Source organism: Haematobia irritans, chromosome 4 (genome assembly GCF_050003625.1).
Source record: "Haematobia irritans isolate KBUSLIRL chromosome 4, ASM5000362v1, whole genome shotgun sequence".
NCBI classification, from domain to species: domain Eukaryota; kingdom Metazoa; phylum Arthropoda; class Insecta; order Diptera; family Muscidae; genus Haematobia; species Haematobia irritans.
Genome location: NC_134400.1, coordinates 90,446,149 through 90,463,495, shown reverse-complemented (window position 1 = coordinate 90,463,495; position 17,347 = coordinate 90,446,149). Strand labels below are relative to the sequence as shown.

The window sequence follows — 17,347 nt, the reverse complement described above, 5'->3', positions numbered from 1 at the left end:
GTAATTCGATTGTGTATAACAGTCTTTCGTAGAAGTTTCTACGCAATCCATGGTGGAGGGTTCATAAGATTCGGCCTGGCCGAACTTACGGCCGTTTATACTTGTTTTGTTTATGTTTACGATCTCATATACGTAATATTTGGTCGTAATATTTCGCAATTTCCATGGAGCAAAATAATTAATTAATGCGAAATTTAAAAACACAAACGAGTATGTACGGCCAAACGTTCAACTTCTTAGCATTGTCGTCCAAATTACATGTTGGCCCATATGAAGCATATGTTACATAAAAAACTACTATATAAAACAAAGTAGTTGTTAATGGGTACAGGGTGGTGTATATGTATTGTAACCAAGTTCCGCTAATTATTATTTCTAAACCGCTCGTCCGACATATGCGAGATTTATTCCAGTGATAGTTCATTCTACTGCTTACAAGCTTACACAACCATTTACAAAAACATTCTACTGAATTCAATAATAGAGTTATCCGTGATAGAATTCAAACGTTTTAGTGTGATTGCTTTATATTTGGCTGCAAAACTACAAGTACCTTTCGTTGGAGCCCTCCAGCATTTTAATGTGAATAAATCTTTTGTTTCTCGTACTATTACATAGTAGGTATTTTTAGTTAATGTAGTATCACAAAGGACTAAATAGTCTAAGTGAGCCTGAGAATAAATCGGGCTGCCACTTTAACCTAACCTAACTTGACAATGAGGTCAGCTGATAATGCACACCTTCAATTTATCACCAAAACTCGCTGATGGTTGTTAGAGGGCATGTACTAAAATCACATACGCAATTTCAACAAGATTGGATGAAACTAACTCCTCTAAGAGGCCCGTACACCTAATTTGGTGCCCGATTTATAATTTTATTTCTATAGAAAATTTTGTCAAAATTTTATTTCTATAGGAAATTTTGTCAAAATTTTATTTCTATGGAAAATTTTGTCAAAATTTTAGTTTTATAGAAAATTTTATACAAATTTTAGTTTTTTATTTCTATAGAAAATTCTGTCAAAATTTCATTTCGATAGAAAATTTTGTCAAAATTTTATTTCTGTAGAAAATTTTGTCAAAATTTTATTTGTATAGAAAATTTTGTCAAAATTTTATTTGTATATATAATTTTTTACAAATTTTATTTGTATAGAAAATGTTTTACAATTTTTATTTCTATAGAAAATTGTTTACAAATTTCATTTCGATAGAAAATTTTGTCAAAATTTCATTTCGATAGAAAATTTTGTCAAAATTTTATTTCTATGGAAAATTTTGTCAAAATTTTATTCTATAGAAAATTTTGTCAAAATTTTAGTTTTATAGAAAATTTTATACAAATTTTATTTCTATAGAAAATTTTGTCAAAATTTCATATCGATAGGAAATTTTGTCAAAATTTTAATTCTATAAAACATTTTGTCAAAATTTTATTTCTATAGAAAATTTTGTCAAAATTTTATTTCTATAGAAAATTTTGTCAAAATTTTATTATTTATCTTGCAAAATCTACCAAAACACATCAAACAATCTAACAAACAGTAAAAAATCTAACGGTTTTGGTAGAATTCTACCAACTGCGGCAACCGTGGTCTGAGACCAATATTTTAACGAGAAAACAACATTTTTGCGGCAAAAAAGTTCCCTATCCAAAAATAACATTTTATTCTAGATCGCTTTTCTGCGTGTAGCCTCAAGAAGTGAAATCGAGAGTTCGATCTATATATTTCAAATTTTAAGAAAATCAGATAAAAGCAGCGGCATCTATATATTCTGAAGAAGTCAAATCGGGGGATCGGCTCATATGGAGGATATATCAAAACATGGACCGATATAGCCCAACTCGACCTTGACTTTCCTGAAAACAAAAAACGAGTTTGCGCAAAATTTTAGCACGTTTATTGAAGACTATAGCGTGATTACAGCAAACGACAGCAATTACAGCAAATGACACGATATTCTCGTGACACGCGTGATTCACGCTTGAATCACGTGAGTCGTGAAAAAATCCCAAGCAACTCTCGTGAATGTGCGTGAATGGGATTAAAATAAATATGTGAGAAATAAAATCGATTCGTAAATGTGCGTGAATACAATTTCTGAAAAATCAAAAAATCAAATCAAAAATTCAAGATTTAATTCATACTCGCATGTGAACTGAAATTAATTTTGCTCTCGAACTATATTCAATTTTTTAATTTTGTTACCTTTGCTGATTTCCGTTTGGAAAATGTGGTGAGTGTCGTGTATTTATCGTGAATCACGTGAATTGCCGTGAATCGTGCGTGAGTCTTTTAAAGTAGTTCGTGCATGAGCGTGCGTGAGTATTGGTTTTCATTTCGTCAATGTGCGTGAGTGGGATTGGCTACCACACATATCGTGCGTGAGCGTGCATGAATAAGGATTTTGATTCGTGAATGTGCGTGAGTGTGAGTAAAATTTCAGTCACTTGCAAACCTCTGGTTTAAATATTTCATAATTTTAATAGAGAATAAAGTTGTTGAACTAGATTCAACATTCCGGCCGCCTTGCAGGACTGCAACTTTAATATTGATGAGCCCCAGAAATTGTCCATCCAAAGATGATGCTTTGCGCAATCGGCATAAATATTGGACGAAGTCTGATAAAGTCCAACTCGTAAAACTTTAGGGAGTTGATGGTTGCCGACTAGCATTTCAATATCCTTGGGCTAGTAGTAGTGAGGGTCTGTCAGATCGGTGCGTAATTTTGGTTCGTTAGTACACATCGGTAGTGCGGTGGGGAAACTGGATTGAATACGACAAGCCATCTGTATTTTTATCAACGGGTAATGTTGGGATTCTAGATTCACAGTACAATACTCTTTGTGCTGTGAAGGCGTAGTCGATCGGAGGAGGTCCCTTGTCATTGAGCTTAACATGGAATCGGGCAGCACTCATTGATAGGAGAGAAGTTCACCAATGTGGTATCAAAAAGGACTGAATAGTCTAAGTGAGCCTGATACATCGGGCTGCCACCTAACCTAGTCGTTCGTTGAAATTAGAACGTTGGCGGCGGTTTACCAGTGATTCGTTATGTCGTGATTGGCGGTCGTTGCGTCGAGTGGAGTTTTCGGATGGTTTATGTTTAGTATGTTGGTGGCGTTTATGTGAAGAAGCTGGAATCGGTTGCTTGTCCACGTGTAGCAAAGTGTGGTGGCTATTCTGCCATACAAGACAACTTCCTCTTGACCTACAATTATAACAAAATCCTCTAGTACGAATCAATTCACATCTCTCGGGTACTGGCATTCCTAATGCTTTCAAGTTTACTTAACGTATTTTTATATTTAAAGAATCAAAATGGAAATATTTTTTTGCCTCAGTTTATGTAAAACAAACTAAACAAGTGAGTAAAGTAGAAAGTCGGGCGGTGCCGACTATATTATACCCTAAACCACCCCTACTGAATTAGTAAATATAAGCCTTTGTGGGGTATCATTGGTATAGGTTTTGGAGAACATAAAGGTGGGTACATGTTTATGGGTGTCTTGTCACAATCTGAGCAGAAATGTCTAATATTAGGAGCTATAGTTTAGAGTTAGTATGCCACTAATATTGAGTTCATTATTAAAAAAAAGAGGAAATCGGTCAATTAATTGTGGGTAATAAATCCAAATTTCTGCAAATAGGGCAATAGATTTATGTAAGGGCTACATGTAATTCTAAATACGATACGCTAGTACATCAAAATTTGAAATTTGAATAACATAGCTTAATAAATAAGAGTATTATGGCCAAATATGACAAAATCGAGCGATGCATATATATGGGACCTATATCTAAATCTGAACCAATTTGTATAATATTTTGCAGGTAAGATTGATACCACAGAAGGTCACTTTGTGTAAAATTTGAGTACGATCAGTTAATAAATGAGGCCCCTATGATCAAAAATAAGGTTATTAGGGGCAATTTTTCAAAATCGGGCGATACATATATATGCACATACAGTTAGAGGTATAGAAGATTATATTTAGCCAACTTTGAGCACTATCGGTTGATAAATAAGGGTTTTACGGCCAAATTTGGCAAAATCGGGCAATACATATATATGGGAGCCATATCTAAATCTGAACCGATTTTGATGCAATACACATACAGTTAGAGGTATAGAAGATTATATTTAGCCAATTTTGAGCACTATCGGTTGATAAATAAGGGTTTTACGGCCAAATTTGGCAAAATCGGGCGATACATATATATGGGAGCTATATCTAAATCTGAACCGATTTCGATTATTTTTGGCACATATTGTCAGTACCATAAAAGATTAGAGTAAGCCAAGTTTGAGTAAGATCGCTTAATAAATAAGGGTTTTATGACCAAATTTGGGAAAATCGGGCGATACATATGTATGGGAGCTATATCTAAATCTGAACCGATTTAGATGAAATTTTGTAGACTTGAAGAACGATGAAAAAGATTACATTTTGCAAATTTGGTGACGATCCGTTTGAAAACAAACGCAACGTGACCCCATTTGTCGAAATCGGGCGATACATATATATGGGAGCTATATCTAAATTTGATCCGATTTCTTCCAAATTCAATAGCGTTCGTCCTTGTTCCCAAAAAACTCCCTGTACCAAATTTCATCAAAATCGGTTAATAATTGCGACCGGAATCCTGTGAACAACAAATACATGGACAGACGGACGGACGGACGGACGGACGGACGGACGGACACCAAGCGCTAGATCGACTCAGGAGGTGATTCTGAGTCGATCGGTATATATTTTATGGGGTCTAAAATCAATATTTCTGGTAGGCAAATTTTTTGGCCGATCAAACTTATTATACCCTGACCACTATGTGGTTTAGGGTATAAAAACAATATTAAATCGAATTAAATAAACAAAGCCAAATGACATTAAATTAAATGTTCCTGGATTAAATTTAAATAGATTAAATTCTACACTGAAAAAGATTACTTAGAAAATTTCTTTAAAATCGGTAAAAATTTCGCGCCATTGTAAAAAAAATGAACTTACTGAGGGTAAATTCTGAGGGTTTATTCTTCAATCATTATTGTTGTTTTTGATTTCAGCTTAAATGCATTGACTAAGCTACAAGTGTAGCTTAACCAACAGAGGAAAAGTGTGCTTGTCAAATTATTAAAATCACCATAAGTTCTCCTTTATGGCAACACTGAAAATCTACGATGATAATAACCGAAGTTCTCTACGAACTCTTACTTGCTTTCGTGTTTTTCTAAATCGATATGTGAGAGCCATAACAATTGGAGAGAAGGTGAAGTTGCCTTTCATTGCGGAGTTTCTGAAGTGTGGTGGCATTTTGTACTCTCCACTGATACTGGTGGTGCGTTAAGCTCAACACACGCACTGACACAAACTCACGCACCTAATCAGTGAGGAGGACATGGTGATGCCTTGGAAAATGTGACAAAGATACAACTTGAGGGTGGATTTTTTTTAAGTTGTGTTTTTCATTTGCTACTGGTACTGCTGAATAGCTGGTGTTGTTGAAATTTTCACTTCATTTCAACCCTCTGAACAAAGTTTTTCGTTTATGTTTATCCTTTTGCCAACAGTATAACTTCACTTTTTGAGCATTGCAAGCATTGAGGATAAGAGAAAGGGGGTTAAATAACATTGAAAGCACAATTATGGAGTATAAAATGATGTGGCATAAAACAATGTGGAATGAAGGAACTGACAAATTTCGATTATTATCTTAATCCCAATAATATTGATTAATTTTCATAGGTATTCTGTTGTGTTTTGTTGTGTTTTTTAGCAATTATGGGTAAAACAAAAGAGGAAAATATTTACTTTTTCTTTGGCTATTTTGGCCGTTTTTGGCTGCTTCTACTGTTGTTGGTTGCTATAGATATATCTTTAGGGGCGATTGTTTAAATACATTTGGATGGATTGGAAATAGTATTACATTTCTTTCTTTTTGCTTTTTTTTTTCAATAGTATTGACCTTTTTTTAGTATATACACTATACTATTTTCATACGTAATTCACTGCCACACTTTTGTGTATATATTTCACAATTTAGTATAATTAATTTTTTGGGGGTTAAAATAATATTTTAATTAATTTTTTATTTATATTTATTTATTTACGATTATTATTATATTTTTTTTTTTGCTGCACTAAAACCCACTATGACATTTTTATCCAGGGATTATCATTGGATTTGTACATCTAATATAGGTACACACATTGATAGATAGAGACATGCATAATCATTAGATATCATTGATTTTGTTTTCAATTGCAATTTCTTCGAATAGATTTTGGGTAATTCCGATTTGTATTTTTCTCAGCACGTTAATTTTTTAATTTGCAAAAAATTTTCACTATAAACAATTGTATGAATTTGGGATTTTCTGTAATTTTTTCCACTTTTCCACTTAGTATATATTTTCACCCAGTTTCAAGGTAATGCCAAAAAAATAAACTACCAATTTTTTTGGGCGCTTTGAACACGCACGCACTTGTATTTCGAGTCAATACGTCCGTTTTCAGCCGTGGCCGTTACTCCACTGAAAAGTGAAAAGTTTTTCCAATGAAAACTTTGGTGTTTTCCACTAGGCTCTCTAGCCAACTTTCACTCTTTTCGTGTGTGTCGCCGCCCTCTCATTGGCAGCACATGTGCCTTGTATTTTGTGGTACTTGTGCTCTGTTTGTATTTACTTTTGGAATCTATTTTATGATATATTTCTCTCTATGGCTCTCCCTCTCTCTCTCTGTGGAAATGCTCTATCTCTCCGCTATAGTATGTTCTCTGTTGTTGTTTATTATTTTTATTGGCGTCATTACACATGTTGTTGGAAAGCTTCATTAAACGGTCTTGTAAACTTTGTCCTACTGTTTTGTTTTTCAAATTCCTTTGTGTTCTTCTTTTGGCAGTGTTTTTGCTCATTTTGTTTTCGTTTTGATCCAATTGTGCATTTTCATTGAAAATTTGTATTCTTTACACATTCTAAGTGATATTCGGAATCACTAGCGTAGGTTATAAAGGAGGCATTTTGGAGGAGGAATTTTGTTTTGGTGCTTGCGGGAAGTATAATAAAGCATGATCCGATTGTTATTGAATTTTGAAAATACAATATTATATTAAGCTCGGAAACGACAGATCCGATTTACTTGAAATATTATTGTGAAAAAAATTTAACTTCCCCGATTTACTTGATATTTACAGAGGACATGAGGGGAGATTATGAAGTTAATATGGGGTAACTAATTTTTTAATGTTTGAACGGGGAGGGAGATTTCCCATTGCCCCCCCCCCCCCATTTTGGAAAATTGGACCTAAGATCTTCGATTTGCTTGAAATTTTCAGGGAAGGATCCGCCAATATATTTTGCGATATTTAGTAGGGGAGGGAGACCTCCCCTTTGTCCGACCTTTTTTAAACAATGAAAATAATTTAATTTACAACAATAATAATGATTGAAGAAGAAACCGACAATAACAAAATGTGGAGGAGTTTATGCAATTAATATGAAAGTTTAAACAATAATAATGATTGAACAAAACTTCTCGGATTCATTTGAAATTTGCAGAAGACGTGGATATGAATTTAATATGGGGTACATGAGTTTTTAATATTTGGATGGGGAGGAGGAGCTCCTCCTTTGAAAATTTGACCAAAGATCTGCGATTTGCTTCGTATTTTCAGGAAAGGTTAAGGTGGCGTCTAGACAAAGATCCACTACTTTATTTTTCACCATTTTGAAACTTGAGGAAAATTTACCACCTTTTTTATACCCTGCGGAACACTGTGGAACAGGGTATTATAAGTTAGTGCATATGTTTGCAACACCCAGAAGGAGACGAGATAGACACATGGTGTCTTTGGCAAAAATGCTCAGGGTGGGCTCCTGAGTCGATATAGCTATGGACTTATATGGCCCCAGAAGTCAGAGTTTTACCCTAATTTGCTTAAAATTTTGCACAAGAAGAACAATTAGTACTATAGTCAAGTGTGCCAAATTTTATTGAAATCGGTTCATATTTAGATATAGCTCCCATATATATTTCACCCGATATGGACTAATACGGTCCCAGAAGCCAGAGTTTTACCCCAATTTGGTTGAAATTTTGCACTAGGAGTACAATTAGTAGTGTAGTCAAGTGTACCAAATTTTATTGAAATCGGTTCAGATTTAAATATAGCTCCCATATATATCGTTCGCCCGATTTACACTCATATTACCACTGTGACCAATCTTTTACTCCGATTTAATTGAAATTTTGCACAGGGAGTAGACTTAGCATTGTAGTTATGCGTGCCAAATTTGGTTGAAATCGGTTCAAATTTAGATATAGCTCCCATATATAGCTTTCGCCCGATTAACACTCATAAGACCACAGAGGCCAATTTTTTGCTCCGATTTAGTTGAAATTTTGCACAGGGAGTAGACTTAGCATTGTAGTTATGCGTGCCAAATTTGGTTGAAATCGGTTCAAATTTAGATATAGCTCCCATATATAGCTTTCGCCCGATTAACACTCATAAGACCACAGAGGCCAATTTTTTGCTCCGATTTAGTTGAAATTTTGCACAGGGAGTAGAATTGGCATTGTAGCTATGCGTGCCAAATTGGGTTGAAATCGGTTCAGATTTAGATATATCTCCCATATATAGCTTTCCCCCGATTTACACTCTTATGACCACAGAGGCCAATTTTTAACTCCGATTTAGTTGAAATTTTGCACAGGGAAGTAGAATTAGCATTGTAGCTATGCGTGCCGAATTTGGTTGAAATAGGTTAAGATTTAGATATAGCTCCCATTTATATGTTTTTCTGATTTCGACAAAAATGGTCAAAATACCAACATTTTCCTTGTAATATCGTCACTGTTTAGTCGAAAAGTTGTAAAAATGACTCTAATTTTCCTAAACTTCTAATACATATATATCGAGCGATAAATCATAAATAAACTTTTGCGAAGTTTCCTTAAAGTTGCTTCAGATTTAAATGTTTCCCATATTTATACCCTGCGCCACACTGTGGAACATTACTAACATTGTGTTCCACCCTAGTACATTAGCCGACTTAAATTTTGAGTCTATAGATTTTGTAGAAGTCTATCAAATTCTGTCCAGATCGAGTGATATTTAAATGTATGTATTTGGGACAAACCTTTATATATAGCCCCCCACACATTGACGGATGTGATATGGTATCGAAAATTTAGATCTAGTGGTGCAGGGTATAATATAGTCGGTCCCGCCAGACTTTAGACTTTCCTTACTTGTTTAAATTTCAGGAAAGCTTAGGGCTGACTCTGAACAAAAAACTATTTTCAATATTTGATCGGGGAATGGGATGTCCTGTTTTTAAAGCAATAGAGCAACATTTAAAATACCCGAGTTAATTGAAATTTATAGGGGACGTATGAGAAGGTGATTAAATTATAGAATACGTGATTCTTTAATATCTTGCCCCATTGTTTTGAAAATTTAAACTTTTCTGTTTTTCTTGAAGTGTGCTGGGATAGTAGTGGATGGTCTGTTTATGCGAACTAAGTACTTAATGTTTTGATATTTGCCTGAAGGGGGCACTCCTTCTTGCCAAACTTTATTAAGTAAAACCCATAAATCTTACATTTATTGATAGCAACATATAGAGTGCTTCATTTTCCGGTATATGTTCGGAAAGACATCTTCCCCGTGTGCGACATTTTAAAAACATGTTGTTATGATTATTTTTTTTTTTTTTTTTGAAATTTTAAATATTTTGTTTCCTCATTTATTTGACAGGAATCATAGTTAAAGGTGTACTTCATTTGTTGTGTCAGTAAGAGGACCTCCCAGGCCCTACTCTTTGAAAGAGTTCTTTGTGTTTATTTTGTAGTTTGATAACTTGACGAGCGACCTATGTGAATAATTCTACATATTTTTTACTGTTAGAATCAAGAAATTTGAAATATTCAGTAATAAAAATATGGGTTACGAATTTAGGAACAATGTTGCTTCGAATTTCCAAATTTACATTTAATAAAATTTTTATCAATACAACTATTCGGAGAAAATTAAATACACAATACGTGAAACTCTTCCATGAGTGAAACATCTCTTAAAACTAAGTGCCAATTCTGCTGAACGACTAATAATGCTATGGGTAACACCAATTCAGGAGAAATAAACCACAGCTAAAAAAAAATTTTGTATTCACCGGGAATCGACTATGTTATACCCTGCACCACTCTGTAAATCCACATTTCGATACTATATCAAATCCGTCTAATGTGTTGGGTGCTATATATAAAGGTTTTTGTTCCCATATACATATAACAGGTTGGCTGATAAATCCCCGGTCTAACAAAGAAAAACAATTTTTTTTTGTCAAAATTCGTTTTTATTACTCAACATAGTTCCCTTTAAGAGCGATACAACGATTATAACGACCTTCCAATATTTTGATACCATTTTGGTAGTACTCCTTCGGTTTTGCCTCAAAATAGGCCTCAGTTTCGGCGATCACCTCTTCATTGCAGCCAAATTTTTTTCCCTGCGAGCATTCTTTTGAGGTCTGAGAACAAGAAAAAGTCGCTGGGGGCCAGATCTGGAGAATACGGTGGGTGGGGAAGCAATTCGAAGTCCAATTCATGAATTTTTGCCATCGTTCTCAATGACTTGTGGCACGGTGCGTTGTCTTGGTGGAACAACACTTTTTTCTTATTCATATGGGACCGTTGTGCCGCGATGTCGACCTTAAAACGCTCTAATAACGCCATATAATAGTCACTGTTGATGTTTTTTCCCTTCTCAAGATAATCGATAAAAATTATTCCATGCGCATCCCAAAAAACAGAGGCCATTACTTTGTCAGCGAACTTTTGAGTCTTTCCACGCTTCTGAGACGGTTCACCGGTCGCTGTCCACTCAGCCGACTGTCGATTGGACTCAGGAGTGTAGTGATGGAGCCATGTTTCATCCATTGTCACATTTCGACGGAAAAACTCGGGTGTATTACGAGTTAACAGCTGCAAACACCGCTCAGAATCATCCACACGTTGTTGTTTTTGGTCAAATGTGAGATCGCGCGGCACCCATTTTGCACAGAGCTCCCGCATATCCAAATATTGATGAATGATATGACCAACACTTCCCTTTGATATCTTTAAGGCCTCTGCTATCTCGATCAACTTCATTGTACGGTCATTCAAAATCATTTTGTGGATTTTTTTGATGTTTTCGTCGGTAACCACCTCTTTCGGGCGTTCACTGCATTCACCGTCATCCGTGCTCATTTCACCACGCTTGAATTTTGCATACCAATTAATTATTGTTGATTTCCCTGGGGCAGAGTACGGAAACTCATTATTAAGCCAACTTTTTGCTTCCACCGTATTTTTTCTCTTCAGAAAACAGTATTTTATCAAAACACGAAATTCCTTTTTTTCCATTTTTTTCACAATAACAAAAGTTTCTTCACAAAAGACGCTCTATCTCACAAAATAATTGACTTACAGACGTCAAGTTTTGACACGAATCATTTGAAGGTTGGTACTATATAAAAATAATATGCATTTAATACTAGCGACGCCATCTATGTGTCAGACCGGGGACTTATCAGCCAACCTGTTATTTAAATCTGACTCGATCTGGACAAAATTTGTTAGACTTCTACAAAGTCTATAAACTTAAAATTGCAGTCGGCTAATGTCCTGGGGTTTCCACCAAACAATGTTAATAAAAAACAAGTAAGGAAAGTCTAAAGTCGGGCGGGGCCGACTATATTATACCCTGCACCACTTTGTAGATCTAAATTTTCGATACCATATCACATCCGTCAAATGTGTTGAGGTTTGTCCCAAATACATACATTTAAATATATATCGACTCAGGAGCCCACCCTGAGCATTTTTGCCACAGACACCATGTGTCTATTTCGTCTCCTTCTGGGTGTTGCAAACATATGCACTAACTTATAATACCCTATTCCACAGTGTGGCGAAGGTTATAAATATGGGAAACATTTATATCTGAAGCAATTTTAAGGAAACTTCGTAAAAGTTTATTTATGATTTATCGCTCGATATATATATGTATTAGAAGTTTAGGAAAATTAGAGTCATTTTTACAACTTTTTGACTAAGCAGTGGCGATTTAACATGGAAAATTTTGGTATTTTGACCATTTTTGTCGAAATCAGAAAAACATATATATGGGAGCTATATCTAAATCTTAACCGATTTCAATCAAATTTGGCACATATGACTATATTACTAAATGTACTCCTAGTGCAAAATTTCAACCAAATTGGGCCAAAACACTGGCTTCTGGAGCCATATAAGTCCATATCGGGCGAAAAATATATATGGAAGCTATATCTAAATCTGAACCGATTTCAATCAAATTTGGCACACATGACTATACTACCAATTGTACTCCTTGTGCAAAATTTCAAGCTAATCGGGATAAAACTCTGGCTTCGGGGTCCATATAAGTGCATATCGGGCGAAAGATATATATGGGAGCTATATCTAAATCTGAATCGATTTCAACCAAATTTGGCACGCATAGCTACAATGCTAAATCTACTCCCTGTGCAAAATTTCAACCAAATTGGGCCAAAACTCTGGCATTTAGGACCATATTAGTCCATATCGGGCGAAAGATATATATGGGAGCTATATCTAAATCTGAACCGATTTCAACCAAATTTGGCACGCATAGCTATAATGATAATTCTACTCCCCGTGCTAAATTTCAACTAAATCGGAGTTAAAAATTGGCTTCTGTGGTCATATGAGTGTAAATCGGGCGAAAGCTATATCTAAATCTGAACCGATTTGGCTGATATTTTGCAAGTTTTTCGAGACTCATAAAATATTCGGATGTACGGAATTTGAGGAAGATCGGTTGATAGACACGCCAATTAGGACCAGATCGGTGAAAAATATGTATGGCAGCTATATCTAAATCTGAACCGATTTTTTCCAAAATCAATAGGGATCGTCTTTGAGCCGAAACAGGACCCTATACCAAATTTTAGGACAATCGGACTAAAACTGCGAGCTGTACTTTGCACACAAAAATACACCAACAGACAGACAGACAGACAGACCGACAGACAGACGGACATCTCTAAATCGACTCAGAATTTAATTCTAAGCCGATCCGTATACTAAAAGGTTGGTCTATGATTGCTCCTTCTTGGCGTTACATACAAATGCACAAACTTATTATACCCTGTACCACAGTAGTGGTGAAGAGTATAAATATGGGTAAAATTTAAATCTGAAGCAATTTTTAGGCAACTTCGCAAAAGTGTATTTATGATTTATCGGTCGATATATGTGTATTAGATGTATAGGAAAGTTGGTAAATCTGAGTAAAATTGAACCGATTTAAACCAAAATCAATAGGGTTCTCTTCTGAAACACATCCTTGTGACAAAATTGAAGTCAATTGGACTAAAACTGCGACTGCGACCCAGACTGTGATAAAAAAAATGAGTTCACAGGCAGACGGACAGAAGGACATTGACATAATCGACTCAGGGTTTTATATATGCACTAACATATAGACCCTGTTCCACGTGTGGCGCAGGGTATAAAAAGCCGTGATCAATTCCACCAATAAACTGAACTCTGCATTCATGTGAATTTTGAAAATAACTTAAAATCATTTAGAATTTTTTATTATCTTATTCGTCGAAATATTCTGTGAATGATATGGTTGTTCCTTAAACATCAGATATTTTTAAAAAATAGTCTCTCAGTTTTAAAAAATCAGGAAGGCGCAGGGAAGTGGACCCGGTTCGGCTAATAAAGTATAAATATTCTTGATCAGGGAAAATTCTAAGACGATATAACCATGTCCGTCCATCTGTCTGTTGTAATCACGCTACAGCCTTCAATAATGGTGCTATAGTCCTGAAATTTGGCACAGATTCGTGTTTTGTTTACAGGGAGTTCAAGTTCGAAGATGGGCTATATCGGTACAGGTTTTGATATATGCGACCTTTCAAGACTCAAAGTCTTTAACTTCTAGAAACTGATTTGCCTGAAATTGTAATTCTAGAGGTTTTCTAGGACCACGGTGGATTAACCTCTCACAGTAAAGCTCGTGACATTTCTGAGTGTTTCAAAGCTTCTCTAATGGTGTTTCCTTTTCTGAAAAAAGTGCTTTGCTTTCATTTTGCCTGTACAGCCCATTTTTTAAATGTTGCCAGCACCCTAAAAAATGCTATCATTTCAGCGGGCAGAAAAGAATTCAAAGGAGCAAACAGGGCAAGCGTAGCACTCCCGTTTGTCGGCAATTCTGGAAATGCCTGCAATTTGCATCTACACGCTCACAAAAAATCGCTTCTGTAACATATACTCCCAAACATATTTTGCTTCAAGCATATACATTTTTGGGTATTGCCCAAACATTTATATGTTTGATCTCTTCCAATATATAATATGTTTAAAAGCATATTAGTCTAAACAATATATGTTTGGGTAGTCTAAGTTCCAAACATTTTGTATTTTTGCATCCAAATTCAATAATGTTGTCTTCCAAAAAACAATATGTTATTATGTGAACATATAATATGTTTGGAAGCTTTTTGCACCCAAAAATATTATACGCTTAAAAAAAATTCTCCCAAACAATATTATGCTCAAAATTTTATTTATTTATTTATATATTTACAATCATAATGAATTATGAAAATAAACAGGTAATATAGGTGCTAACAACATAGGTTTTCGACCTGAATGCTCAAAATTTTGTTTCTGTCCAATTGTATATTCCCCGACATCTTTCTCACTTCACTTTTTCTGTAATACAAACACTCCTTTTTCTGTAATACAAACATTGTAGAAGAAATTATTCAATTTTATGATTTTTTTATTTTAATTTTACCTTTTGCCGGACGGGGATTCGAACAGCGGACCACACAGTTTGTAAGGATCAAAGAAGTAGCTGATCAATTGCCCAAGGAAAAATAAAATGTTAATTTTGTAATAACAAGCAACAACCACCAACTTAATTCAATATCGCTCCCTGTTAAATAGCGCTCCAAGCTACTAAACACATATATGTTTATAGGCTATTTCTAAATTAATATATGTTTGCATCCAAGCATATTATATTTACAAACATTTTATGTCCCAAACATAATATGTTCTAACATATTAACATATATGTCCCAAACATTTTATGCTAGTTTATGAACATTATATGCTTGCACTCAAAAATATTGTGTTTAAAAATTTGTGTTCCAAACATATAATGTTTATAGCCAAACATATGAAAAACAGTCTTTTTCAACCGTGTATGCGTGGCACTATTTTCACAACAGATTTCGAAGCCTTTTCGCACTTTTACCTAAAAAATACATTTTCCGGGCAAAATGTGCGCATTTTTACAAGAAAAGAAAACACCATAATTGGTTTCACCGTTCGACTATAAAACACAGGTTTAAACATGGAATCACACGAACTTTTTTGTAGAGTTTTACAAGTTCTACCCAGCAAAAAACATCGAAATCGGTTCAAAACTGCGGAGTTGACAGCTAAAACAAAATTTCACACCCCCGATGTGACCAACTTTCAACGCCTACAGGTCAGCCCTTGGACCCAAACAAATTTGCAAACTTAAAGGAAAACATCTCAGCTTTCACACACAGAAACAATTATGTTGATATCTATATCTGTTCAAAAGTTGCAGAATTATTTCCAAAAAAGCAATTTGGAACCACTGTGCGTCATAGCACACTCAGCCAAACGTCATTGATGCATCAAAACGTCTATTCAAATGTTTGTGATATGAACCCAATATGACACCACAGCATGACATTCTAACTACTTCCTGAGATATTCTTTATTACTATGAATGAAATAATAAAGAACGATGGTTCCAATCTCACTAATTTTTTTTTCATAAAAAATCAACAAAAAAATAAAAATGATCGTAATTTGCAAAACCTTCTCTAAATAACTTCTATGGGAGTGAAAAAGTCTAACGGCACAGATTCAAATGCCAGCGGAGATGAATTTTTTTTTATTAACATTTTTAATTGTTTTTCTATTTTTTTTTTTTTTTTTTTTGTGAAATTTAATTGTCCAAAACTTTTTAATACTTGTTCAAAAGGACTGCATCGGAAGTGAAAAAAATCGATGGGGGAACTGCTTTAAAAGAAATGTTTGTAGACTTATCAAAAAGGACTGCATACACGCTCACAAAAAATCGCTTCTGTAACATATACTCCCAAACATATTTTGCTTCAAGCATATACATTTTGGCTATTGCCCAAACATTTATATGTTTGATCTCTTCCAATATATAATATGTTTGAAAGCATATTGGTCTAAACAATATATGTTTGGGTAGTCAATTTCCAAACATTTTGTATTTTTGCATCCAAATTCAATAATGTTGTCTTCCAAAAAACAATATGTTATTATGTGAACATATAATATGTTTGGAAGCATTTTGCACCCAAAAATATTATATGCTTAAAAAAGTTCTCCCAAACAATATTGTGCTCAAAATTTTATTTATTTATTTATATATTTACAATCATAATGAATTATGAAAATAAATAGGTAATATAGGTGCTAACAACATAGGTTTTCGACCTGAATGCTCAAAATTTTTTAGTTCTTAGCACCTTTTTCTGTAATACAAACATTGTAGAAGAAATTATTCAATTGTATGATTTTTTTTATTTTAATTTTACCTTTTGCCGGACGGGGATTCGAACAGCGGACCACACAGTTTGTAAGGATCAAAGAAGTAGCTGATCAATTGCCCAAGGAAAAATAAAATGTTAATTTTGTAATAACAAGCAACAACCACCAACTTAATTCAATATCGCTCCCTGTTAAATAGCGCTCCAAGCTACTAAACACATATATGTTTATAGGCTATTTCTAAATTAATATATGTTTGCATCCAAGCATATTATATTTAAAAACATTTTATGTCCCAAACATAATATGTTCTAACATATTAACATATATGTCCCAAACATGTTATGCTAGTTTATGAACATTATATGCTTGCACTCAAAAATATTGTGTTTAAAAATTTGTGTCCCAAACATATAATGTTTATAGCCAAACATATGAAAAACAGTCTTTTTCAACCGTGTATATTTACAATCATAATGAATTACGAAAATAAACAGATAATATAGGTGCTAACAACATAGGTTTTCGACCTGAATGCTCAAAATTTTGTTTCTGCCTAATTGTATATTCCCCCACATCTTTCCCACTTCCACGAGATTTTTTAGTTCTTAGCACCTTTTTCTGTAATACAAACATTGTAGAAGAAATTATTCAATTTTATGATTTTTTTTATTTTAATTTTACCTTTTGCCGGACGGGGATTCGAACA

At 34.3% G+C, this 17,347-nt stretch overlaps 1 protein-coding gene across 19 annotated transcripts in view; it reads right to left on the bottom strand.

Moving 5' to 3' along the window:
- The window catches only part of Shab (potassium voltage-gated channel shaker cognate b), a 559,117-nt gene extending 552,596 nt beyond the window's left edge, over positions 1-6,521 (bottom strand). For all 19 annotated transcript variants that reach the window (XR_012722069.1, XM_075307721.1, XM_075307725.1 and 16 more), the window contains exon 1: positions 5,818-6,521. The gene's annotated coding sequence lies outside the window, so the exon portion shown is untranslated. The remainder of the gene's footprint in view (positions 1-5,817) is intronic.
- Positions 6,522-17,347: the final 10,826 nt, after the last annotated feature.